This window comes from Pelobates fuscus, chromosome 4 (assembly GCF_036172605.1).
Source record: "Pelobates fuscus isolate aPelFus1 chromosome 4, aPelFus1.pri, whole genome shotgun sequence".
Classification (NCBI taxonomy): domain Eukaryota; kingdom Metazoa; phylum Chordata; class Amphibia; order Anura; family Pelobatidae; genus Pelobates; species Pelobates fuscus.
The window spans coordinates 294,230,314-294,257,873 of record NC_086320.1 but is presented as its reverse complement, the minus strand read 5'-3'; the positions used below and the strand labels follow the sequence as shown (position 1 = coordinate 294,257,873).

Sequence of the window (27,560 nt, the reverse complement as noted above, 5' to 3'; positions counted from 1 at the left end):
AATTGAGTTCATCAATTCCGTGAAATGCACCCCATTTGGGAAAGAGATTTGGTACAGCTGCATTCAATTTCTCTTGGCCCAAATTTAAATTCAGTATTAAATTCCAACACTCTTCTACTTGAACTATATTCTGCATTTCGTAACCCACCCACACTAAGATGTTTGTGGTAATTTGTAAGCAATTCGTAAATTTGACCAGTTTCATACAGTTAACATTTAATTTATGATGAGATTTAAATGAGGTTGTATTCATAATTATTACAGAAAAACGCCCTGGTATTTTACTCTGCCTATATTCCCCCTAAATAATCAGCAAATATGTTTTCCTGTTGCCAAGCACAACAAATCTTCAGGATCCCAGGATGTTAAAAATGCACGCCTTTGGCAATAATTCACACACATATCTGCAATTCCTTGTGTAGGATGAAAACAAGAAACATTTCACACCAAAAAGGACAACAATTTTAACCCATCAAATACCACAGCTCATGGGTAAAAGGAAATTGTAGCAAAAATGGTAGCACTCAAAGGATTTAAAAACTCCTGCTTGCACACCTTGACACAGTGCTTCACTTATTAAGGTCTTTTAATAAGCAGTCCAGCTTTTATACAGTGTAAATACTCAAAGCAACATGGCAACTTCAGTGATTTGAAATGATAATAGTGCCTAGAGTATGTATGTCCAGAGTGTTTCACTCAGAGACGCTGCACATACAGAGTTTAACCTCTTAGCTCCACTTTGGACACTGTCATTGGGGAGCCATCAGCCCACAAGAGTTCCGGGCTGGTAATATCAATTATGTGCACGTTTCTATACACACAATTGCCTTCAATGGTTGAGAGCAGTCACCTTTCATTCTCAGCTAATGAAAGGAGACAGACTCATCATCCAGCTTGTGCAGAGCTGCAAAAGCTGAATGAGCGTCATTAGAATAGAAAGACCCAGGTAATGGTGGGGACCCAGATAAGAGGGCAAACCATTACAAAATGGCTTGCCCAATTACTGGGAAAAGGAGCCCGGGTACAACTCACATCCTAAACACTAGAGTGGGCTTTAGTGAATTTGATGCTTTAAGTAGCCCTGATGAGAAGTCTAAGCACCATAACCACCAAGTGCTAATGTAACGGAACCACTCAAACATGATTTGATAGAAATCAGGGATCCCTAAGGCAGTGTTTCCCAACCCAGTCCACAAGGCACACCTACCAGTCCAGGATTTAAGGATTACCCAGTTTTGTCTAAGGTGTTTTTTTCTTTTTTTTCTAAAAACACCTTAGACAAAACTGGGTAATCCTTAAATCCTGGACTGGTAGGTGTGCCTTGAGGACTGGGTTGGGAAACACTGCCCTAAGGTACCCATGATCGTGCCCCCTGATTAGCTATTGCTAATATGTTAGTTTAATTTCCGTATTAGCAATATTATTTTTTTCCATATTTGGATGGCATTGATTGGCACAAAGACGGTATGCTTAGGAACTGAGGATGGGCGAATCTGGGTACCCTTAAAGCATTATGGATTATTAGTTGTGTCCACACCCATTATTTACTTATCTACACTTTAATCATTTTGTTGGGGAGAAGGAAAGGGGTTATCACTATCAGAACATTTCAGTTCCCCTCAGGGACATTGCTTGGGGCGATAGCCAAGGCTAGAACCCACATTTTAACAATGTTAAAAATGTGCTTGACAAAGACCTCATTGCAGGTCCAAACGTTGTTGTTCCTGCTCTGCTGTTCCACACTGCAACAAGATTTAACTTGATTTAAATGCCTGGACACACTTCTTTTCTACTTTATGGATAAGGCTCTGGCTTGCAACCCCAAGTCTGGCTTGCACCAAGGATTATCACTATAGCAATGGGTGGACTCCCCCCTCCTTCTTAAAAACAAAAAAACAGGTGAGAGGTCATCAGTATAGGTGGTAAACTATGTATGATCAGGTAACACGTGGAATAATACAGGGCGAGGAGGGGGAGGAAAGTGCAGTGATTCAGGCATGTATTTTAACCTTCATGTTACCTGTTCTTTCCTCTGTCTACTATTGAGAGAAACCTCACCTACCCATGAGATGAAAAAGAAAATTCTGTCTTAAAAGAGCACTCTAAAGAGTGGGGATCCTCCTCCCTCGGGCAGTACCCAATTAATTGAATTATCTTCGACCACACCTCACTCCATTCCCCGCAATGTACGACCCAGCCGCCATGACCCCGACGGGTCACCAACTCTAACCCTTACCCTTCGGGGTAAAGAATGAGCACCTCAATACGGGGCACTGTGGGCTCTCTAAGAGCCTTAAGCAGATATCACAAGTACCAGGTGAATGGAATGCAATATGCCCTAACCTGAGACAGGAGATCCTGTGCGTGTCATGCAACCACACTTTTGATGACCTTCACCATACCCTACAATAGCATGTACCAATGCCATGCCAACAACTGTTGTAATTACTAGTCCCATATTCGCATAATTTAACTCTATCTGTTTATGGTAATATGTACCATGTACAATGTCTATCTGCTTATGGCAATGTGTACACATAATGCAACTATCCTGTTATATGACACTACTAACAATATATTCGTTCTGTATTACCCCTGTCTCCCCCTTTTTCTTCTGTACTGAACTGTTTTAAATGAACACTATAGTCACCTAAATTACTTTAGCTAAATAAAGCAGTTTTAGTATATAGATCATTCCCGTGCAACTTCACTGCTCAATTCACTGTCATATAGGAGTTAAATCACTTTGTTTCTGTTTATGCAGCCCTAGCCACACCTCCCCTGGCTATGATTGACAGAGCCTGCATGGAAAAAAATGGTTTCACTTTCAAACAGATGTAATTTACCTTAAATAATTGTATCTCAATCTCTGAATTGAACTTTAATCACATCCAGGAGGCTCTTGCAGGGTCTAGCAAGCTATTAACATAGCAGGGGATAAGAAAATCTTAATTAAACAGAACTCACAATAAAGAAAGCCTAAATAGGGCTCTCTTTACAGGAAGTGTTTATGGAAGGCTGTGCAAGTCACATGCAGGGAGGTGTGACTAGGGTTCATAAACAAAGGGATTTAACTCCTAAATGGCAGAGGACTGAGCATATATATACCTATATACCAAAACTGCTTCTATATACCAAAACTGCTTCATTAAGCTAAAGTTGTTCAGGGGACTATAGTGTCCCTTTAATGGTGTGCTTCCACAGTCTACAAGCAATATATGTAATATATGGGAAAATGAAAATAAAGAATGTTTAAAAAAAAGAACTCTAATTAGACATGTGCATGGTGGAAAAATTCCAACTGCAAAACACCACAAAACTTATCGGTAATCCATTGGGAGCGACTCCACTCCAGCAAATGTTGCAGCCATTTTTCCCATGATAACATCATCATGCTTGATGATCTCTGGTCCAATCAAATCGCACTTCAGAACTATGGTGCATGTGCAGCAATCACCACTCTATGCCAGTCCAGTGCTTCTCATAGAGAAGGCTTGAATCTGCGTTGGGCATTATCATCATATGGATCATGTGTAAATCAGTGATACTAGTGATACTAGCGGCTGACTGCCATTAGAGGTAAATGTTCAGCAAAACAACATTATATTGTCAGAGCAAAGAGACGGAATCCACCAAAACCTCTACATCAAGGTGTAATGGTCTTGCTGCTTAGATTCTCCCTTTAAAAACTACCACCTCCTGTCAAATGTTTTTGTATGTCTCCAAAATGCATCATACATTCTCTGTCTGTCTGTTAGTGGAATACCCCAGTCAATGGTCTCACTTGGATATCCTACCAATTCCTGATCCTACTATATACTAACTTTCTGGAATGTGCATCTAAAAACCCTTCTACTCGGCTGTTGTTCCAGCTCAGATATTTTAGTTAATAGTGTGCAATTCTCTTGTCGAGTTCATCAATTCTTAGTTCAGTGAATAATCCGGACATACATTTTTCAGTGAACCATTTTTCCTGGAATTTGTGGCTTGATTTCTGTAATGTTTGGTGAATTGACAAATGAATTACGATCCCCCGAATTGGCAATTTCCCTCAAGTCAGCTGATTTTGGCAAAAAACTATTCAACTCTTTCTATCTGCCTGTATGAAAGTACTAAAAAATGTGTTCCTCTTACATATGTGTTCTTCACATCTTGGCACCAGGCCTGGCATAAGAGTTATTACGAAGGAAAGGAGGTGTGTACAGATCCAACTGTTTAGTCTGACTACTATAAACATTAAGCAGTCTGCACACTCTTTCCTTTTGAAGCACAGAATTAATTTTCTCTGTTCCACATTTTAATTAAACAATTTAATGGAAATATTGTATATCAGACAGTGTATAAATTACTGCTAAAGCACATGCAGGTTACCATACTATAAAGGAGAACATGCATAGGCTTTTCTGGTGATGTTTCATATTTAAAGGGCTTTGTAGAACATACAAAGAAATATCTACCTTGTGCAAGCCAAACTGATAGCAATAGTATAGATACATATTTTATTTGAGGTTTGTGATTTTAGCTTGTATCATTATAAATAAATAAAATTATTATAGATATTATGTTATTGTTTTTAAGATTTTTTTGTATCCATATATCCATGCAAGGCAGATCTGTGTATTTGTCAATGAAGGGACACTATAGTCACCAAAACAACTTTAGCTTAATGAATCAGATTTGGTGTGTAGATCGTGCCCAAGCAGTCTCACTACTCAATTCCCTGCCACTTTGGATTTAAATCACTTAGTTTATGCAGCACTAGCCACACCTGCCTGCATGTGATGTACATAGCCATCCTAAACACTTCCTGTAAAGATTAATCTAATGTTTACACTTCCTATAATGCAAATTCTGTTTAATTAGGAATTTCTTATCTCCTGCCCTGGTTAGACTCTGCCAAGCTAAAAAAAAAAAAAAACAGGAGATAAAAAGTTTTAAAGTAAGTTACATCTGATTGAAAATGAAACCATTTTCTTTTCATGCAGGCTGTGTCAGTCACAGCCAGGGGAGGGGTGGCTAGGGCTGCATAAAAATAAACAAAAAAGAGATTTGACTCCTAAATGGCAGTGAATTGAGCACCGAAACTTCAGAGGCATGATCTATACACAAAAATTATTTCTATGCATTTGTGTGTGTATCTATGCATTTGTGTGTGTGGCAGTGTATATCTGTGTAAGCATGCATATCAAGCAGTGACTGCATATGGTGTTGTGTATGTGTGTATCTGTATGTGTCTGGCAGTATGTATCTGAGTGTGTTTGTGCTTATCTGGAAATGTAATAAAATATGGGGTTTTTATAGGTAGAAGACTTTTCTTGCGCATAGAGAACCCATTTGTTTTATAGGTACTTTGTCATAATTATTGTACTAGTCTTTTTGAGGAAAGTCATTTTGGAAATGTTAACATAAAACATGTTCTTTTGGAATAATAGTACATTATTTTAAGATTCTGTGCAGTAGTTTAGAATGTATTCTATGTGTATGGTTTCTGTGTGGAATTAAAATAGATTATATGTCGTTTCTTTTAAACCATTAATTTTCTAGTCTACACAGACTGGCATTAGTGGTGAAGGTAATATTAGAGCTGCAAGAAGTTACAACCCTTTGAACAGAAACTGTTGGAATATTGGGTTTAGTTATGCCTTGCGTTGCCCATGCAAAACATACAAAAATATGATTTAGTAATGTGGCAATACATGCCTCTATGAACAGTATGCAACGGAACGTTAACTGTAAGGCAAATGCGTTTGTTCTGCATCTGTAAATATGCATGTTGTGAAGGATATACAGTATATTTTGTGTGTCATGCATGCATTGGTATTCATTAAACTGGAATTGCCAAGAATTGAAAAGGAAATTAAAGGGACACTATAGGCACCCAGACCACCTCAGCTCATTGAAGTGGTCTAGATGCACCATTCTTTTCCTACTTAGTCCTGCAATGGAAATTATTGCAGTTGTAGAGAAACTGCAATAATTACCTTGCAGGAATAACACTGCCTCTAGTGTCTTTCAATCAGACTTTTGGTCACCTAACGGACGCTGGACATCCAGCATCATTCCCCATAGGAATGCAATGAAGCAATGCTCTCCTGTGAGGAGGGCCTAATGGGCTTGCAGCTATCGCCACGTATGTGCATTAGCGCCCCCCTGTCCGTTAACGTTGGAAGAGGTGATGCACCGACCAAGTGCTGAGGGAGATCGGCGCTGGAATCGTGTGAGTACAGAAAGTGTTTATTAACCCTTTCAATGCCAGGACGTGTGTCACAAGGGAGGGAGGCGAGCAGAGGGAGCTATAGTGTAAGGAATACAACTTTGTATGCCTTACACTATACAATCCCTTTAAAATTTTAAGCCAAAACAGAAAATGTTAGGTATGTACACCCCAAAATGCAGAACCTAAGTCTGCCAAACTAGGGTTTCCTTCCTCACTTACTTTAAATGAGCACTTCTTATTGAGAAGCACTGAATTCCATGCTTCTCTATGAGAATAATTGTATAGGTGGAGGGCCGCAATTGTAAACCATGCGCCATAACTTCCTAGTTATGATTCTCTGTGAGATACATTGTCTTAGAAGTGAGATCAGCACGAAACATAACAGAGTTCAATGATAATCATATCTTTAGACTGTAGGCTTGTTTGAGCAGGTATTTCGTTAAGGCAAATGTTTGTTGATGAATATTTTTGTATGTCTCTTGAACCCATTATACAGGGCTGCAAAAATTATTAGCACATTTTTTATAAATAATAATAATAATAATAATAACATGGAAACTAGGTAGAAAATGTCCAGCACATGACTAGTTCATAAGTCTTATAACTAGCTTTTCTAAATTATGAACATCCTGTGACTATTTTTTCCCTACAACTAAGTTCCTCATAGAAATCCCCATTACTTGAATGTAATCTTCAATTCAATTTTCTTAACCTGAACACTAATATTTTTAATTCTCAATGTGCCCTCGTGTTTTTTAACTCCTATGCATATATTTAATCTTCTAAACAAGAGCTCTATTTATTTTTATAAGCTAGAAGCTCCTTGTTCCATCAGTGCAGTGAGGACTATTTCAGTATTTATCGTGAGAGAATGACGTGATGGAGAAAAGTTTAAAAATAAAGACTACTAGTTTTATCATTTTGTTATAATTGCTACTTAAACTAATATCTTTTTAGAATATGTGTTCCCTCCAAACCTTAGAGGCAAATGTTAACAAAACTAAATAATTTAGTGGCAAATGACTAAATAAAGCAACTGTCCAAAAATAAACCAGAACACCAGGTCACCCTGCTATAAGTACCAAAGTGTTGGTGTTCTGCCGACAACACACTCTACCAGTTACTTAAATTTTTTTCCCATTTAATAAAGCTCTAACTAGACTGAATTCTGTATGCTTTCACTCTGCCCGTTCCTGCCATTCATATGAATTAAATTATATAACTTATTACGATTATATCTGATCTTTAAATTGTGTTGCCATAGACTGGTTATGTTTTACTAAAGAGCGTGCTTAAATTCAAATATTTGTGGATTTATTCACTAAACACCAAACGGTGGTGTACTGAAAACAGAATTGCTAAATTAGGGGACAAATAACTGGTTTAATAAAAAAAAGCTGGCTCATTTATACCAGTGTATTTGTTATTGCCCAAGTGCGCTTCATTCATAGTTTAAAACTTAGTGAAAAAAAAATGAGTTCACAAAATCTCCGTTAAAAGAGCTAAATGATATTTACACTAGGTTTATTTGAAATGTGTGCCTTTTCAGCTCCGTTTGCCTCAGAATTATTTCTTTCTACACATCTGGTCTTGAGCTATACAATATTTATGTAAATAGATTAGGGAATTTTAGCCGTGAAAGTATGAAATTATGCTTTAAAAACTCCTTAATTTCCTGCAAAAGGAATGGTGTAATCAGTGTAGTACACAATATTAATTGGAAGAGATTATGGAATTTCACATTTTAAATATGTATCTCTCGCAAATCTATATGAAAATATATATGAAGCCTGGTCTTTAGGCTTGGTGAGAGACCTCTTTTTTTAAAAACTGTTTAAAATAACTTGATGCTAATTGGGGAGAAGACTGTTTGTGCAGTGCACCATAACCACAACATGCAGCTGTAGTGTTTGTGATACTTAGAGTGTACTTGTAACAATAAATTACATTTCTTCAGGGGCACAGAACATATTTATGAAAAAGAAAAAAAAAAAAAGACATAATACCCAAACTACCCAAAATACATAAAATTGCCACTCACGAAAAACAGAGCCTAAATACAGACTGAGGATTTAATATAACATAACATCGCTTCATTAGGGGAACAGTAAATGATTCTATTGGCAAACCTTTTTCCAAGATTAAAGAGGCGGATAATGAGATATTAATTAAGATTAAATAAATAAGGTAGTGGATAATTCTGAAAGTGATGGTCGATGGAGAAGAAACAGTCAACCCCCGTCAGCCGAAATATATAAATATACGTATTTAAGGATTCACAGTAAAAACACAAGCTGCTAGTATGTCCAATATTCCTGATTTGTGTTTCTTCCTCCCAGAAGCCCAAACACATTTCGCACAGTGCTTATGCTGTACTTCTCCAAAAGGCAGTTTCCAGAGATTAAAAAAAAAAAAAAAAAGAATGTTAATGTTACTGTTACTCTGATCGGAGTTCCTTCTAGGCTATTAGAGAAGCAAAGGATATTTTTTTTCACAGGCATAAACAGACACACGGATAGACTAAATCCTTTAATTAAAGACAGATCTTCAATCAGTTAACACATTTTTGCCAAAAAATAATTCATGGCAAGGATTCAAATTTTTCCAGTCATCGTCAAGCAGAGCGCATACCTCCTATTGCTTGGTAGACACACACACACACACACACATCAGTTATTAATCTATGACATCAACAAAGAGCACTTGCAAATATGACCAGATGTTCCCTTTATGGGAATTATGGGACCCTGCTATAGAAAATATATAAACGGATGCTGCATTTAATTCATTGTTGCTTGTATTACGTGTGGCTTTATAAGAATCCCTGCTTACAGGAAAAGTCTGGTTACACTATTGGCTGGATTTGTCAAGTGAAAATAAGTGGTATTCTGGGCCAAGCTGCTAAATGTTGGCAAACATTAGTTTTTATGGGGATTGTTCTCTGTTTAGCATTTTCCAAATAAAAAGCATATATTTTACTCCAAACAGAATGACGACATCAGTGATTTGAAGTGGTTATGGTGCCTGGAGTCTGCATGTGCAGCATTTGCCATGAAACGGCACATACAGATTTTAGCCCCTCTGTAGCATTGGGGGCATCATTAGGCAGCCTGGAACATTATCCATTCCGTACATGTTGGACATCTATAGTTAGCACGCACAGCATGCTGGCGACAGGCATCCAATGGCGGCCTGCTCTCAAGAATATTTCCTCAACAAAATTAAATATACTAATATGGTGGAGATGACTAACACACAATGTTTCTTTGGAATTAAATCTGTTTCTTCTCGTCTGGCTATATGTACATATTCTTGACTCTTCTCTGTCTATCCCCAAATACTTTGTTCTACATATCTATTGATCTATTTCATTATTTTTTTTATTATTATTTATTTTTCCTGTTTCTAATAACTTTGTTTAAAAACTCTTGCCTGTGGAAGAATACACCAAATAGCATGTAGTGTTAAAATATTGAAAAAAATATAGGTCTTTATTGTTGCCTATGTAAAATGTAATCGATGTCAGCAGTAACTCTTTGTTTATGTCTACGTTCTCTTTTGCAGTGTCTGTAATGAATATGTGATATTCTCAACTAGTACACAGGATAGACAGACAGATAACTGTGAAAGGGAAAAGGCAACACCTCTTTAAATGCCACATTTACCCCTTTATCAAGACTTTAGTGTGTGTATATACACTGATCTGCCACAACATTAAAACCACTTGCCTAAGATCCCCTTGTGCTGCCCAAGCAACTCTAATGCATCAAGGCATGGACTCCACAAAACCCCTGAATGTGTCCTGTGGTATCTGGCATTAGCAGCAGATCCCTCAAGTCCTGCAAGTTACAAGGTGTAACCTATATGGATCGGATTTGTTGTTCCAGCACATCCCACCAATGCTCAATCAGATTGAGATCTGGAGAATTTGGAGGCCAAGAGAACATCTTTAACTATTGGTCATGTTCCTCAAACCATACCTGAGCATTTTTTCAGTGTGGCAGGGTGCACTATTCTGCAGAAAGAGGCCACTGCCATCAAGGAATACTACTGCCCAGAAGGGGTGCATCTTGTCTGCAACTATCTCTAGGTAGGTGGTACAGGTCAAGGGACCATCCACATGAATGCCAAGACCCAAGGTTTTTCCAGCAAAACACTGCCTCAGCCAGCCTGTCTCCTTCTCATAGTAAATCGTGCTGTCATCTCTTCCCCAGGTAAATGATGTGCACACACCTGGCCATCCACCTGATCTAAACGAAAACGTGATTCGTCAGACCAGCCAACTTTCTTTCATCGCTCAATGGTCCAGTGCTGATGCTCACATCTCCATAAGACAGGGATGTCATGGGCATTCTAATCGTAGCCCCACACACAGTAAACTGCATGCACTTTGTGTTCTGACGCATTTTTATCATGGCCAGCATTAGGTTTTTTGGCTAGACTTCACTTCCTATGTTCATCTTTGGACACTCATGACCCTGACATTGGTTTACCAGTTGTCCTTACTTGCAACATTTTGAAGGTACTAACCACTGCATATTGGGAACACCCCACAAGACTTGACGTTTTGGAGATGCTCTAGCTATCACTATATTAATTTTTGGCCTTTGTCAAAGTTACACAGATCTTTTCACCTGCCCATTTCCCCTGCTTCCAATAAATGAAATTCAATAACTGACTGTTCAACTTGCGTCCTAATATATCCCACTCCTTGACAGAATTTCCCCAAGTCTAGGTCCTAATAAGTACCTGTAACCAAAAAATGGAACTACTGACATGACTTATTTACCTGTCAATCCTATGCTGAAATGTGGCCCACCATATCTTTATTTATATTAACAAACATATATACACAACTAAAGAATATATATATATATATAAACTGCTTTACCTCTACCAGTCAAAGCGCAAGTTATTTTTATTGGGCTCTCGCTTCACTAGCAAGGTATAAACGGCATCACATAACTGCTAATATAAAGAGCTTTTAAGCGGTACTAAACAGACTGTTTCTTTACAAATAAACACTATTTTATATCACACATTAAGGCAATTTTACATGCCACTTAAACATACCATACCATAAAAAGGACCACATTAACAACTCTGGAATTTCAAATGTATTATTTTACATATCAGTAAAACAAGCAGCAACAGAAAATGTTACAATTTATTTGAGCTCACAAGATTTTGTTAATTCCAAGTGAATAAAATATCCTTTAGGTCCTAGAGAAACTACAGTAACAACATTTTAGCACAGCCTAATAACTAACTAAATACATTTAAAAAAGTTAAAATACAGTTTCAAATCTTACAAGCTTACTTAAATAATGGGTTAAAAACCCTTTATTTACTTATCTTTTCCCAGCGCCAATGTCCCTCAGCACTGGGTTGACGCTCCACCTCCTCCTCCGTCCTGCGACAAGCGGGGTCTAATCCGAATGCACAGGAAATTTGACCACCCCATAGAAAAGCACTAAATACAATGCTTTCATATGAGGTAAAATCTGATGCTGCAGGTCCTCGTGCAAGGTGTGAGGAAGTCCAGCATCAGATACCGTACCAAATGTCCGTTTCAATTCAAGAAGCCCTGAGGACTTCCACTGAGGGCAGACTTAGAGCTGCAATGTAAATATTGCAGTTTCTATGGAACTTCAATGTTTTACACAGCAGCAATAAGTGCAAAGTGCACCCAAACCACTTCAATGAGCTGAATGGTCTGGGTGCCTACTGTGTCCCTTTTAGCCCATCACTTCATCACGGTACCTCAATATTGGTGGGTCCTACAATAATTTTTCTCAAAACAACAGCACATGGAGAGACAAAACAATATAAGAACAGCCCGGTGCAAACCATATACGCGCTCCCTCAAGTGCTTTAAATATTCAAATGTATAAAGAATATAGAATGCACACCATAACAATCTCAAAAAAATATTTAAATTTTATTATGTACAAAAAAGTACCAGAATGAAAACATAAGAAAACATGAATATAAACAAAGTAACAGAATTAAAGGCAGATACAATAAAATAATAGTAATAAATTACCACAAAAATCCTTACAAGCCTTAGACAGAAACACGAGCCAGTTGGTGCCCCCCAACGTTTCGGCACCAACTGGCTTATCAAAGGTACCCTTGATAAAGGCAGCCAGTTGGTGCCGAAACGTTGGGGGGCACCAACTGGCTCGTGTTTCTGTCTAAGGCTTGTAAGGATTTTAACATGAAAGATAACTGCTAACTGAAACAAAAGAGTAATGCAACTGTAAGGAAACAAGGTAGTCATCACGCCTCACTTTGGGGTGGTCGCCTTAGCTGTTTTCTAAAAAAAGGAGGGTAACCCAAAGAAAGCTTGACTACTAGTGGAGCAAAAAAAAAAAAAAAAAACGATAAACACCCCAAACCTTAGAGAGAACAACTGGGCGAGAGCACAATGAATTATAAGAATAAATATAAATGAAAAAAAGAGAGACCCTAATTTTATTAGGAGCAGAGTTAAAATCCAGAAATCAGACAAATGTAAACTCATTGCACAGTGATTTGAAAAGCTTGTCTGAGGAAGGAAAGAAGGGGGGAGAGAAATTTAAATAATCTCCACCCAATCTGCACACCTCTATAGAGAAAGCAATTACACCTTTACCATAGAATAAAGAGAATAAACCACTCTTATCATGATATCAAGGTGCCAGTCTCAAACTAATTCATAGTGAGGAAAAATGGAGCAAGTATATGTAGGACCAATCAAGCAATAGTCTCAAAGGGCTATGGGTTCTAAGATCAAAGCTAGGCAAACATACTAACTGTTCTTCTCCTCAAAACCTAATATTAACCCCTTAAGGACCAAACTTCTGGAATAAAGGGGAATCATGACATGCCACACATGTCATGTGTCCTTAAGGGGTTAAACTAATTAGAAAGCTTGGAAGCGTGGCTTCAAGCTAGGCCTACAAGCCCTCTAAAAACGAGAGCCGGGAATCCTACTTTCAGACTATCATACCATAATATACAGTGATGTCACATGCACAGTGCCGTCACAGTAGGACATAGAGAATCTTTGAGGAGCAACCTGAAGAGGGAGACTCGGCACTGTAGAAAATGTGAGTAGTTTTTAGTTTTTTTCATTTTCATTTTTTTTACAGATGGGGGAATGATAAGGGGCACCAGGACAATAGTGTTAGGATACAGGTATGTTTTCCTAATTCGGCTATGTTCCTTTAAACTACTTTCAGAGACTGTTCTCAAGCTTGTGATTTCATGTGGTCACCTTCAAAGGGGCCCTGGGATGAGGTGATTAATCCAAAAGTAATCTCGACTGGATTCCAAAAGGGAACTGTTTGTTCCAAGTAAATAAAACATGCCTTGGGTCCTAGAAAAACTATAGTAACTACATTTTAGCACAATCTAATAAGTAGCTAAAAGTTATCTATGTTGTGTTAAAAAATAAAAAAATACTGTTCTGAGTCATTTTACACAGCGTTTTGGTCTTTTGGTAGATAGCTGCCTAATACCATGGGAATTAGGGAGCTATTTACTAAGCGGCTTCAAGATGCAGCCGCGGCACGAATAAGATCGGAGTTTCATTCATTAATGTCATTCTAACACGAATGAACAGACTGTTCATTCTGTTAGGACGAAGTTTGGTAGTTTCGCCGGCATCCTATCTATACGACAGGACGCAGGGAAATAGTGAAAACATCACAAGATCAGGTGAGAATTGTGGGAAATCCCTTTGACCGCGAGAAGTGGGTCAAAGCTGGTCAAGCATAGGAAATCTCCATAAGACAAAGTAGTCCCTACTTTGTCTTATGTATTAAAGAAAACTAGAGCAGACAGGAAGAAAAGAAGAACAGATCCTGAGAGAGGGAGAGAAGAGGAAACGATTGGGGGATTGGGGTTCGGCATGACAGTGCCGCTTTAAGCTTTAGTAAATATAAGAATTGCTATAGCAGTCAGAATTCTGACATTTTCTTTAGTGGATAACCTTTTTTTAGATTTGTTTTGCTGACAATGATTCAATGATATATAATAATAATGATGTGCGTGTGTGTGTTGTAATGGCACTTCTAAACTAATAAGTGACTGTTTAATAAAGCTGGGAAACATTTACAAAATCATTAAACATTTGGTCAAATTCCTTTGTAAAATCTCCACAACTAGGATACAATTTAGCACATTGAATCGTAATTTTATCATCATTGTAACACATAACATTTAAAAAAAAAAAAAAACATTTTATTAAAGAATGTTTTCTTTGAAGTGTGTGTACTATGTACAATTCCCACATAAACCTAAACAAAGGCTAATTATATTGCCCTACTGACTCTAATTTTAAAAAGTTAGTAAGTAACTGTGAATTATAAACAAAACACTAAACACATTCATGACAGTCTGTCATATTATATCTAAGTCCGACAAAGGCAAGCTTGAGCTTACTTTATCTGTAAAGGACAAAAAGCATAGAAGATGATAACTGCTTATTTTTTTCTCTAGGAGAATAGAAATAATACTAACTGCTAACAATATTTTTGCATTTAAAGATGTTTCTCAAAGCAGCTCTGTCACTGTCTGGGGCCTTTGCACATATTGACTGTTTCGCTTGCAGTACATTGGCCTATGCGTGCAGTGGAAGTGGAGTTTTACTTACCCAGAGAGCTGTCCCCTTAATGGTCCCCACCATGTTCACCCGATGGGAGCTCTTCAGCTCCTGGTGCTTTATCTGCCTGGAGGCCACAATAGTGTTGCATTCTTGATCATGCACAATGAGGTTTATAGAGAATCCCACAAGTTAGCGAAAGCCTCCACAGACAAGGAATTTTACTCGACTGCCACCAGTGACAGCTTGGGGAACTGACTAAACATAATAGCTGTATTTATTTATTTTATTATTTGCATGTATATAGCGCCGACATATTCCGTAGCGCGTTCCAATATTATAAGAGATAGCTCCGCCTTTTGTGAAGGTTTGTCAGGCGTAGGGAATATACATCTATCTTTGAATGCTTTGGATTTTATCTTTATGAAATATTCGTTTTTAAATATTAAAATTCCACATTGATTTTATTTGAAGTAGCACTGTCAAATCTATATCCACTACAGTTTATTGTACTGGTTGTGATGCAAGGAGACAAGTGCAGTCCCTCCATCTCTACTACATAGTATATTGGCTGATTTGACAAAAAAACAGGCCTCCACTAGCACTAAAATCTGTCCTCTGTCTATTTATCTCTACTTCCTAACATTTCAAATGGACAAAGAGAGACAATACATTTAAGGGTGTGGCCTGGGCTGCTCTGAGAAATTTTTGGTGACATAATTTTTGAAACTAAAATGTAACTTAACAAGAACATTGTATTTTATTTACACAGACTGAGTTCTAATCACACTTATTGTAGTTTGAAGACACATCAACAATATGGAGCTCCTAGAAAAGAGGGAAATTAGGAGAGAAAAGAAGGACAGAGGGATTTGGGTCTAAAATTGACTGTCCCTCCTAAAGGGTGAAAGTTAGAAGGTCTGATTATCCATCCAAATTTGGACGGTGTTGGTAGGCTGTAATCTCTGGACTAAGCTATCTTCAATGTAACGTTTTTTTTGTTTTTTTTTAATAATTGTGCTTTGTTTTTCCTGAAACACACGGAATGTCTTACATTTCCAAACTACAATTTATTTGTACTGTATTATTAATAATATCAATCATTAATATTTTTTTTTTGGGGGGGGGGGGGGGGGGGTTACCAAGGATTAATTGGAGCTGAAGTTTATTTACTAAAACCAAATTGTAGTAAATCTGGAACATAACAATATTTACGCTAAGACAGCCAAGATGTGACAATATAGAAATTGGACGATTTTGTGATTCCTTATTCAACAATTTTGTTACTGCTGGTTTTAAAAAATGTGTTATATGTGGAATATATTAAACACCACTAACACAAGACTGTGATCATTTTGACATTTAGTATGACTGCTGGAGGATCATTTTAACTTTACTGTATTTATAAGACCTGAGTTCCATAACGTTCTAAAACAAACATCTTTTTAGAATTCACAGAGACGTGTTAGAGGAAATTTTGGAACATCTTTCTGCCATCAACTATAAATTCATCAAGTCTGTTATGACAAGCCAAATGACACGTGGGCCAGGCACAGCAGCGCAACCTTCTAACACTGGAAACATTATATGATATTAGTACTTTATTTAAATGTCCCACCTACACATTTAGAAGGTTTTAGACTGTTTAGATTTGTACAGCAAGGCCTTTCATTACTAAAGAACCAAGCATGGTGTTTGTATGGTAGCGCAGTAAAAATCACAGGTTTCTGATGCTCACAGTGCACAGTGTTGATTGATACTTTGTAGGATTGTTAGATAACTGTGGGTTTTGCATTTTGTCAATCATGACTTAAAAGGGCTGCCTAGCAATATATTTAAAGGGAAAGTGTCATCATCGTTTATCATTAAAAATAAAGATTAAACTTAAATGTACAGCCCAAACCACAAGGAACGCCAACGGTCCAGCTATGCCATGTTAGATCTGAATTGTCAAATGCCAGTCCTGGACTGTTGGTGGCCCTTGAGGACCGGTCTGAGAATCACAGCTGAAAGTGAATTGAAACACAAACGGCAAACTGCTAAATATGGAAAATCTGTCATTAGAGTCCAGATTGAGATTTTTTTCAGAGAAAAAGTAGTGTTTGGATTGCAGGGATAGTCTCTTCACACCTACACTACTACATGATGCTGTAGCTCTTCTGTTACTAAGAGTGTCCCTTTAACTGTTTTCATCTAAGGACCTGATAATGCTACTTATGTTATTTTATTGAGTTTGCCATTATTACCAAGAGGTGATTTACTTGGTATTACACGTGACAGTTGCAAACTGAATATTAATCAAAACTTGGAAATTAATATACTTTAATTAGCAATTGGAAATTATACCCAGGTAAATTACACGTTTAGAGAGACAAACAAAGCGTCTTACAACACTCTAAATGGAACTTGTAATTTGTAGTTGTAAATATATGACTGCTGGCTAGACGGCAATGAAAACATTGCAAAACAAATTTCAGTTCTAAAATACGGCACTTTATTTTAACAGAACGTAAAACATATGTTATCACGTAGAGACACAGAGGTGAGCATCATGGGGATTGTAATCAGGTTATCACAACGTCTCTATTTTGTAAAAAATGAAGAAGCTCACTGCTAATATGCATGCATGTGTTCATTATGCTAAAATTAACAATAAATTAAATTTATTTTTTTTGTATACATATCTTTAGTTGGATACAACCCAGGCATTTGGGGCTTAATAATTATGTCCAAACCAGTTATTGAACCAAAATAACACTTGAATTAAATTAATTTCATGATAATTTAAAACTAAATAATGTATTAACCAAAAGCCAGTCTGCCATAAGTGAAGTATCCAGAGGACCATTAAGATTGAATGCATTTTCTATGCATCCCCTTTAAATCTAGGGGATGCCTTTCCCCAAAAATACCAGGTGAATAAAATAATAATTTAAAGAAAAAGAGGCTCTTTTCCTCCATGAACACCTACTCCTCGGCAAGACTGAGCTAACATGCTGTCTGCACCCAAGTTTGGCGTCGAAAGAGAGCCTCGCAACTGCTCATCCAGTCATCTCCCAAAATGTTCTCACTATCAACAGAGAAATGTTACTTGCTCGTGCCAAAACATTGCTGGCCAATCAGAATACAGCCCTGCTGTTGCTGCCTTTAAACGGCACCAACAAATCAGAGTGCCAAGTACCACCCTGGAGAGAGCCTGATACAACAAAATCTCCAGTCAATGAACACAAGCCACCGCTCTTTTAGATGCATAAGTGCATAGACTGGGCCATCCACAACTTTCTCACCTAGAGCAAACTGGTTTATTCTCTAAATTAGAATTTGATGAACTTGACCAGGACATTTTCAGGACATTTCTAATTTTAGGCCAGAACAGCGACATTCTAAATCTGCTGGGCAATACACCGTTCTGTAAATACACACGTTTATCTACCACAGTGTGAATTCCAAATTTTAGGCCACATTAACTAAATTAAAAACAGTAAGTTTAGCTTTTAGTTTGGCTAATTTGTCCGAAAATTAGAAACTTACTGTGAATCCACTTTGAATTCATGATGATTTAAACTTTTAGTAAATTACCCTATTTTTCCATATTAAATAAACATTAATATTGTACTTACAGATTTTTTTCTACTATTGCGAGTAAAATGTTACCAGTCTATTTCCTCCAAGTACTTTATAGTTGAAATGAACCGGGTAATGAACATATGTAAAAGCTACAATCTTGTGTTTGATAGTATCACTGCAGGCTATGCATGTCCTTTTGGCTACTTTTTATTTATGGTTTTGTGCAGCTGACTTTATGAAGACATGGTCAGAGGTTGAAATAATATGCTGTATGTCAGGTATGTCTAAGAGCGTGTTCCAGCTTGCTCTAATTGCTGGCTTTCTGCTATGCTTAATAGAAAAGCAGACCGCATGAAAAAATTGCAAATGTCAAACATTGTAGGAGTATTATTTTTAAACACAATATACACATTAACGATGGCAAACGCGGAACCATAGTCTAGTATAAAACAATTATGTAATCTTATAATTTTAGGATAACTTAAAGGAGCACTATATGGCCAGGAACACAAACATGTATTTCTGACCCTATAGTGTTAAAACCACCATTTAGCCCCCTGTCCCCCTCATGCCTCCCTAAATATAGTAAAATCTTACTTGTGTTCAAGTCTGGAGCTGCTTGCCTTTTCCCTGTTTACTTTAGACTTTAGGATTGTCTGAGACTGACAAAGAGGCAGATGAAGGGCAGAGCCAGCACAATTCAAACACAGCATCTTCTCATAGAGATGAATTGAATCAAGAGTGTGTGGAACGGGGTGCCACAATTAAACCGACAGTATTGGAGTTAATTACGTTTTTTTATGATGTTTTTAAAGAAGATGCCCTTCGGTCATTGTGTGTCCATCAGACCCTAGTGGCATTTACGGCATAATCCTCTACAAGTGTTGCCACCTGCTATTGTCACTACTAGAAGCAGGCAGCTCCAAAGCATAAAGAATGGACCACTTACACGATTAATACCTTCCCCATCATCTGGGTACCTTTTCAGTTGTACATATCAGCATCTGCAGAATAATTGATGATCTAGTTTATTGAAAAATGGGGAGGTTATATTGACAATCTGTCCAACTGCAAGTTGGCCTTTTACATAGAGAAACAAAAAGCAGACTGAGTGAGTAACTTCAGTAGTGTGTGTGTCTGTCTATGAATTTCTATATTGTATGTTGTCTGTATGTAAACGTGCATTAGTGGCAAGATGATCCTGATAGAATGTAACCATAGGGAGATGGATTGGGGCCTGTGACTATTGGGAGATATGTGGGAAGAAAGGAGATAAACTAGGATGGGAATGATGTTTAGGGGATTAAATAGGAGGCGTGAAGCTAAAAGGAAATGCTGTTGATGGAGAGCATTGGTGGATCCTTCCAATGCAGGGATTGGCTGGAGGGACATGACCAATGGAGTATGTGGTCATATTTGGTGGGAAGATGAACAGGGGGTCACTACTGGAAATTAATTGGGGTGATATGGCTGTAGGGAGATTTATTGTAGGAATACAACTAGGGGGTTCATTGAGGCGATATGTTGAGGGAATTTAATTGGAATGTGCTGTTTGATTGGCAGGAGGCAGCACTTTCGCCTTAAAACCAGGCAGCTGAATGCTTCGGGCTGCACAGAAACCTGTCAGATCTTCATTTAGTCAATAGGCAACCACTTGTTACTTATGCCAGCTGTAGCATTCATCCTAGCAAACATTGCTATTGTGTTTACTGGGTTTGGGAAATGAGAGCCTGTCACTTCCAGAGAAGAGACAGTTCTGTTTCAACGAATAAATAATGATCATTTCTACTGTATAGAAAGAAACTGAAAACAAGAACAAACTGTTAGACAGCAACAATATAAACATACACATACCACTAAACTCCAAGTAAACTGGAATCAAGACTGAAAAGAGAATGGGCAAACATTCATGCAATGCACGTCACTGCTGACGTGGCAGAAGACACAACAAAAGGAATAACTGTCTGGCATAGTTGCACATGCTCAGAACATATAACACGTCTCTTTCACTAATCTCTCTAATTCGTATTTTTTTGTGTGTGGGAAATTAAAACTAAAACTAAAAAAAACACAGCAGAACATCTATTTTGACGAGTAGGGACTCCAGAGAGGTATACAAATACACACGCCACACAAATAAAATTATTCACTAATAAAGGACTGTAGAGAAATGCAGAGAATTGATAAGGGAAATACCGGTATACAAAATACATAAAGCAAATGAAATTTAAAAACAATCTGAGAAAAATCTTTAACATTTAACATTTGGTTCTAACTTTTGTTTTGACACACAATTTGCAAAATGCCAGTTTAGTAAATCATCGCATAAATTATGAAATGTAGACATATTTGCAGTTCCTGTAAACCTTCAATCTAAGCCAGATTGTCTAGATTTCCCCTAAAAGAACATGTCTATAAAATATAGAAACCCATAACGCAAATCCATTATTTTAATGCACTCCTGCAGGATACATTTTTTCATAAACATCTCATATAATAATAATGTCTATTCTTTTGTGGTCTCTTCAGGCATACGTAAGGAGGTTATCATGTGAAAATATAGAAGCCAACCCAATACACAGTGAATTTGGTACTTTGACAACCCTGTCAATCAAATTCTTCAATCCCTAGAAGAAGACACACTGAGGTCGCCCTGACTTGCTTTTTTGAAAGTAAGATTAATTGCAAACCGCTCAGTAACAAACCTGCCTACACAAGTCCCTAGTTAATTACATGGAGTAAAGATAGAGAGGTATGCGTTTAATATATGATTTATAGCCTTCAAATTAAATATAAATATATATATAAACACACACACCTTTGCAAAATTCAATAATAAAAGTACAATATTGTAACTTTTACAAAACACATTACTATACAGTGTGTAGTATAAAAAATATATTCTGAAATTGCGGTATCATATCTTCGCTGACAGTGTCCAAGTTACAGCTAGGGATCAAGAAGCATGCTTGTTTAACCTTTCAATTATAGTAGAGTTAAAAGCATTCACTATTTAGTATATCTGTTATTATTCCCACAGAAATCAATGAGACAAAGACTGTACATGTGATCACATGATGCCGCATACAACGCTGCCCACTTTTATCTTAATTGAGGAACGTACAAATGCATGACACCGATGCAGTTCTTCCACTTCCATTAGACACACCATATATGACAACACATGCAGCAATTCCACCTTTAAAATAAAATAAAAACAGATTGCACATGCCCAATGCCCAATGCCCAAAAACATAAAATAGTAGGGGAAAGCTTAATATATGTTTTAAACCATTTAGAGGCGTGGTCTAAGCAGCGTAACCAATAAAATATGTTATAGTAATTATGGTGATAGAAATTCCCAGGTGCTGTCCCAAGGTAAGTAAACAAATTGTTAGCGACTAGTTAGATGCTTACCCGGGTGCCTCTAGTCCTCACTTGAGATATCACTTAAGCGGAAGTGCCTGCTTCCTCACTAGTGTTATCAATTCCACTAAAGGACAAACCTGATACATCTATTGTGAAAGGAGACCTGAACTGACTTCTTAACCCCTTAAGGACACATGATATGTGTGACATGTCATGATTCCCTTTTTTTCCAGAAGTTTGGTCCTTAAGGGGTTAAAGGGACACTATAGTCACCAGAACCACTACAGCTTAAGGTAGTGGTTCTGGTGTCTATAGCCTGTCCCTGCAGGTTTTAATGTAAACACTTCCTTTTCAGAGAAAAGGCAGTGTTAACATTACTGCCTAGTAATACCTACAGTGGCAGTCACTCAGAAGGACACTAGAGGTGCTTCCTGTGTCAGATAAGCACAGCGTGCAGCACTGGTATGCAGCGTCTGAATGAGGTGCTGAATGTTCCCCGAAGAGATTCATTGATTCTGATTTCCTTGTGCATGATCCTATGGGAAAGCTTTGGATTGGCTGACATCAAGTTGGATAATCTCAGCCATTGAGGCAGAGCCAGGCGGAGCCACCCGTGGTGAGACCAGTGTGGCATGGGAGAAAAGGTGAGTAAAAATCGGAGGGGAACGGCGACCCACACAGCCTTACCAGGACTATAGCAAAATATATGTCTAGCATGGGTTACTTGGCACTGCATAATGTAGAAGACTACCAGGTAACCCTGGCACCATAATTACATTTGTGCACGGTAATGATGCATAGGATGTCCCTACTATGTCTATGCTATCATTACAATCCTTTCTTTAAAGAGGAACTCTAAGCACGTTACAGCCTGCATTTTGTACAAATTTAAATGTCATTCATTGGTTTCAGCTAATTTGTTCATGCCAAAAAAGTAGAGAATAGTTACATGTCCAGCTTGGGGCCTGACCACAGGCACCCTGGGGACTGGTTTGACACAAAACTAAGGTACCTTGGGCTTCTGGCACCATAACCACAATAGCGAGCTGTAGTGGTTTACAGTGCCCCTTAATGGATCATTTTTGAAAGTGAAATGACCCATTCACTTAACAACAGCAGTGATATATGGTGCTTACGTTTTAATTAAGCAGGCTGTTTCATGACGACATAAGGTCTTCAGAGATTAAACTCTTGTGACAAAATGTAGTATTTTCACGTTGAGAGGTTAAAACGTAGCTGTGCACTCACTGCAGTCTCACAGTGAATATTGTAAAATTAAGAAAAAAAATAAAACCATGTTTTTTTTCTATTCTGCATTTACACAGCATCCACAACATTTTTACTAGCACGCAAAACAATAAACATTTGTCTACTGCAATTGTTAATACATTGCATTGCATTTTACAGTGTAACTGGGATATTCGTTAAATTATTCAAAATGAGCAGGTCAAAAGAGCTGATTTTATTACATTTTAAATCTCACCGTTTATTCAGTAATATTCCAGAATAATCATTATGGAAATTATTTGCTAATAAATTGTATTCAAAACTGATTTGGGTGAAAATAGCGGTTTTAAAACTTCAACTCCGCTATTATCACACACTGGCTATTTTGTCCTGAATTTCACAATTTGTTTTTGAAGTCACCACAATTGATGGGTTTCACTATTCACGGTTTTAGTGAACAAACCCTTATTTTCTTCAAAACACTTTTTGTGCATAGTGTAAAACTGAAGAAGAATCCATTTTGCATATATAGCCCATTCATACACTGCAAACACTATATAATAAAACAGAAATGAATGACTGCCTTCAGAGAGAGGATTAACGGCTAGCATTGTGCATTTTACTGAAGAATTATGTGCACAGAATAGCTATTGTACATCTGTTTCTGTGTCTTCACAGTTGATTTCATTCACTCGATAAAAAGATACTAAACAGAAATAATTATATATAGTGACAGAAGGATGTTTATTTCTTATTCTGCCCAGTGTTCTTGTTTTACATTACACTTTATTCGGTTGTCACAAACCATCATGAATATGAACACTACTAATTCACAGTAAAAAAAAAAGCAACAATTATTAATTGATAATAAAAAAAAAAGTTAATATATGTCTGTGAAATCGTTTTTGGGTTAAATATGTTGAATAAAGACTTACACATTGCACAGTCTGTGGCAATAAATGTGCCTTCTACAGACAGAGCGTTGGGTCAGTTGACCTATTTTGTGCGTGTTATGTTGGAATTTGAGATTTCCAACCACGTCTAATGAAATGTGTCTAAAACGCTGAACATGCAACTTGTTTGCCCCATGACCATTTCTAAAAGCAGAATTGGACATTGAGGTTGGAGTAACCCTTAAGTAGAACTAAGTGGAACCTTCATCTTCTTCAGGTGTAGAGGAGGCCTCATAGAATGGGGTTGAGAAGGTCAGGGTGGATTTTTTTGAATGCATACTGGGTTATTTACCAATGTGAGTATTTTCATGAATTCAAAGTGAATTTCAAAAAGAAAGCCAACCCACACTCATAACATTCAACCAACCATCACACAATCACATTTAGCCACTCTCCCCTATAATCAAACTCCGCCAACCTCCGAACACAACCAAACCTGGTCACCACACACGATCACATTCAGCCTTCCCGCACACACACAATCCCATTCAGTCACATCACACAAACACCCCTTGTACATTACATTCAGCCACTACCATACACTGGTTGGTGTTGACACAGTGTCATTCAGATACAGTTGCTAAATTTCAACTTTGATGAAGATCACAGATCTAAAACATTATATGATAGCTCCTATTTATCTGCATTTTATCATTCTGCTGCTATCGTTCGTCTAAATACAGTTTGTAAAAAAAAAGGGCTAGTATTTACTTTAGTGCTTAACCGAAACTATCATTTAAAAAGGTATACTTTTCAATGTGGTTAGCTCAGTATACCAACTTACTGATTTATTCTTTGCATGAGGGAGAGGGGCTATACACGTATAAATGGCAGAGGCTTTTGTATAAAGGTGTAAAAGCAAAAATATGTATGTATAAGGGAGAATGTGGTATATATTAAGTCAGGTTCTCTTTGTCTGTGTACATGCATGTGTTAGGGAGAGAGGTTAAGTTGAAGATTTGTAAAGAATAAAAATAAAATGAGGTTCTGCAAATATTTCAATATTCTTTGCTCAGGTTAGTTATCACGGCTAGACAGAAATGTAGTTCAGAGGGACGTGCTACTTCTCTGGAGTTTACACTATTAAATGAAACATTGCAAATCACCTATAGTTTCGTTAACCTTTTTCAGGAAATGCTCCATTTTTGTTTGAATTTATATTAGGAATGTAACAAATGACATCATAATCCGACTAACACAATGCAAATAGAAACATCTGCTATCTCCACTCTGTATGCGTTTTCTAGGCTGACTGCACAGAACTCTAGAAGTGATATTCATCAGCTATTCCTATTAAATGGAGGATGTTCAGTTTATTTAACAAACAAGTCTCCCAAGAATCTGTTCTTTTAATTACTGTGCAACAGAATTTATGGTTATTTTTTTCACAACGTGCATCCTCCATAAAATAAAAAAATAAAAAAATTATTTGCAAAACTGTTATCAGGAATTAAACTGAATTTCCAATTTAAGCCAAAAAAAGCACATCAGAAAATCTTTTTTTTTTTTTAAATCGATTATTTTGGTCTAAAAACTTAAATCCAGTTTGAATTTACAACTTCCATTTTAGTAAATACCCACTCAAGATTTTACAGTTCTGTTTAGAATTCAAAGTTTTTGTTGTGTGAATAAACCGCTCTAAAAATTAACCACATCTTAGTAGGAGTTAAAACGCATGCAAAACAATTATTGTAACCAGAATGTTTTCTCCATTGCATGAGAAGTTTCTTTTTCCATCTTGCTGCATTTCTCGCCTAACTTTAAATGTCACTAAACTGCTTGTTAAAAAAAAAAAAAAAAGAGTTAACATGTATACATGACAATGGAAAATGTTGGGATCTATTAAAAAATAACACTAGTGGGGGCCTCCACCATGTACTCACAGACATGTGAATACTTACACACTCACATATGCATACTCTAAACACACTCTAAACCAGGGGTAGGGAACCTTTGGCACTCAAAATGTTGTGGACTACATCTCCCCTAAAGCTTTGTCAGCATTATGGCTGTAAGAGCATTATGGGAGGTGTAGTCCACATCATCTGGAGTGTCGAAGGTTGCCTACCCCTGCTCTAGACAAACATGACAAACATTCACCCACACACAGTGCCAGACACACACATTGCCATAAAAACACACCCAGTGCTAGACATAACCTCCTAGACAAACACATGGTGACTATTAAGCATATTGTATCTACCCTCATTTTTCCTTCCTATTTGCAGCAGGCGGGTGGCGTCTCTGTGATTAAGACATGATTGGACAGTAGGTGCAGGCACCTTGTTCTCCTTATCTCTTGCACTGTGAAGACGTGATCTGATGTCACATACATACACATTCCTGCGTTCAAAGGGCACAGCCATGTCTTTCCATCAAAGAAGGACACTTTAATTTTAGGGCTTTAAAATAGTGTCTGTCCCTCCTAAATACATATCCTCCCTATATTGGCGACCTATAAATTAGGATGCTGGTAGACGGTGTAAAAATGGGCAGAAAAGTAATGGGAAACATATCACCGGCTCAGATGGGGGATTTTAAGGGGGTTTAAAGGGCCACATACAGTGCTTACTTTGCATACAGTGCGTTACTTTAAGCATTACATACAGCTCATTGGTCAGAATAACAGAGTGGAACCTCATGTAGCCCCAGTGATTTAACCCTGCTCACACCAAAGGGTTTGGACGTGTAAAGACATCCTAACAGTGCAGTCCAATATAGTCAGGAAGTACTGTCACGTCCTAACGTCATGTGGTTCATTACAAGTAAAAGATTTTTTTTTTTTTTAAAGATCCTTTTAAGATTACTAAAAGAAACCACTCATCATGCATAGACCAAATAAACAAATCACAACTGTGACGGATCTCTCCCATGCCTGCAAGGACAATAGCTCAGGATATCACTGAACATGGTTACAAATGTGTGTAAATGGATTTAAGGCACTATGTAGCTGTTATCAGCTTGTTTAATAATTGCCTTAATTCTGCTTGATGAGTAGAGAGGCCCACATTTTAATACATTTTAATAAATAAGAAGGCTATAAAGGCATGAGCTTAACACCTAAACCTGTGGTCAGAAAACTTTGACACTAAGGCTGATACTTTCAGTTGACTATAACTCACCTCAAACTACTATATCAATGAGGAATATTGATACACTTGTGGAATATTGCAGAGGTACACACCTGGGGGTCTTTTAAGAAACACTCCATATGAATGATGCTTAGTGCTTCCACATTAACCCAAACCCAAGAGTAGAAGAAACAAACCATTGTGAAATCATCTATGTGAAACCATTCAAAACCTGTTTAACCACTTAAGGACACATGACATGTGTAACATGTCATGATTCCCTTTTATTCCAGAAGTTTGGTCCTTAAGGGGTTAAAACAAGAAGGTAAGACAGTTCCAATTGACTCCATAACAACTTTATTGTGGTGAAAACCTTATTGTATCCACATGGCACCTTTGAAGTAGAAGAAGACTTTGGTCTACTACATTAATACATGATGTGTAAAAAGCACAGTAAATATAATACCTCTAAATTTAACAGCATTAAATGAATATACTGCAATGTGAAAACACTCAAAATATGCCACATAACACCCCACGCTGCTTTCTTTTTCAAATGGTATGTC

General features: G+C 37.4%; 1 protein-coding gene across 1 annotated transcript in view; it reads right to left on the bottom strand.

Annotated features, from left to right (window-relative positions):
• The window catches only part of TGFBR2 (transforming growth factor beta receptor 2), a 74,123-nt gene that overhangs the window by 30,006 nt on the left and 16,557 nt on the right, over positions 1 to 27,560 (bottom strand). The window lies entirely within an intron of this gene.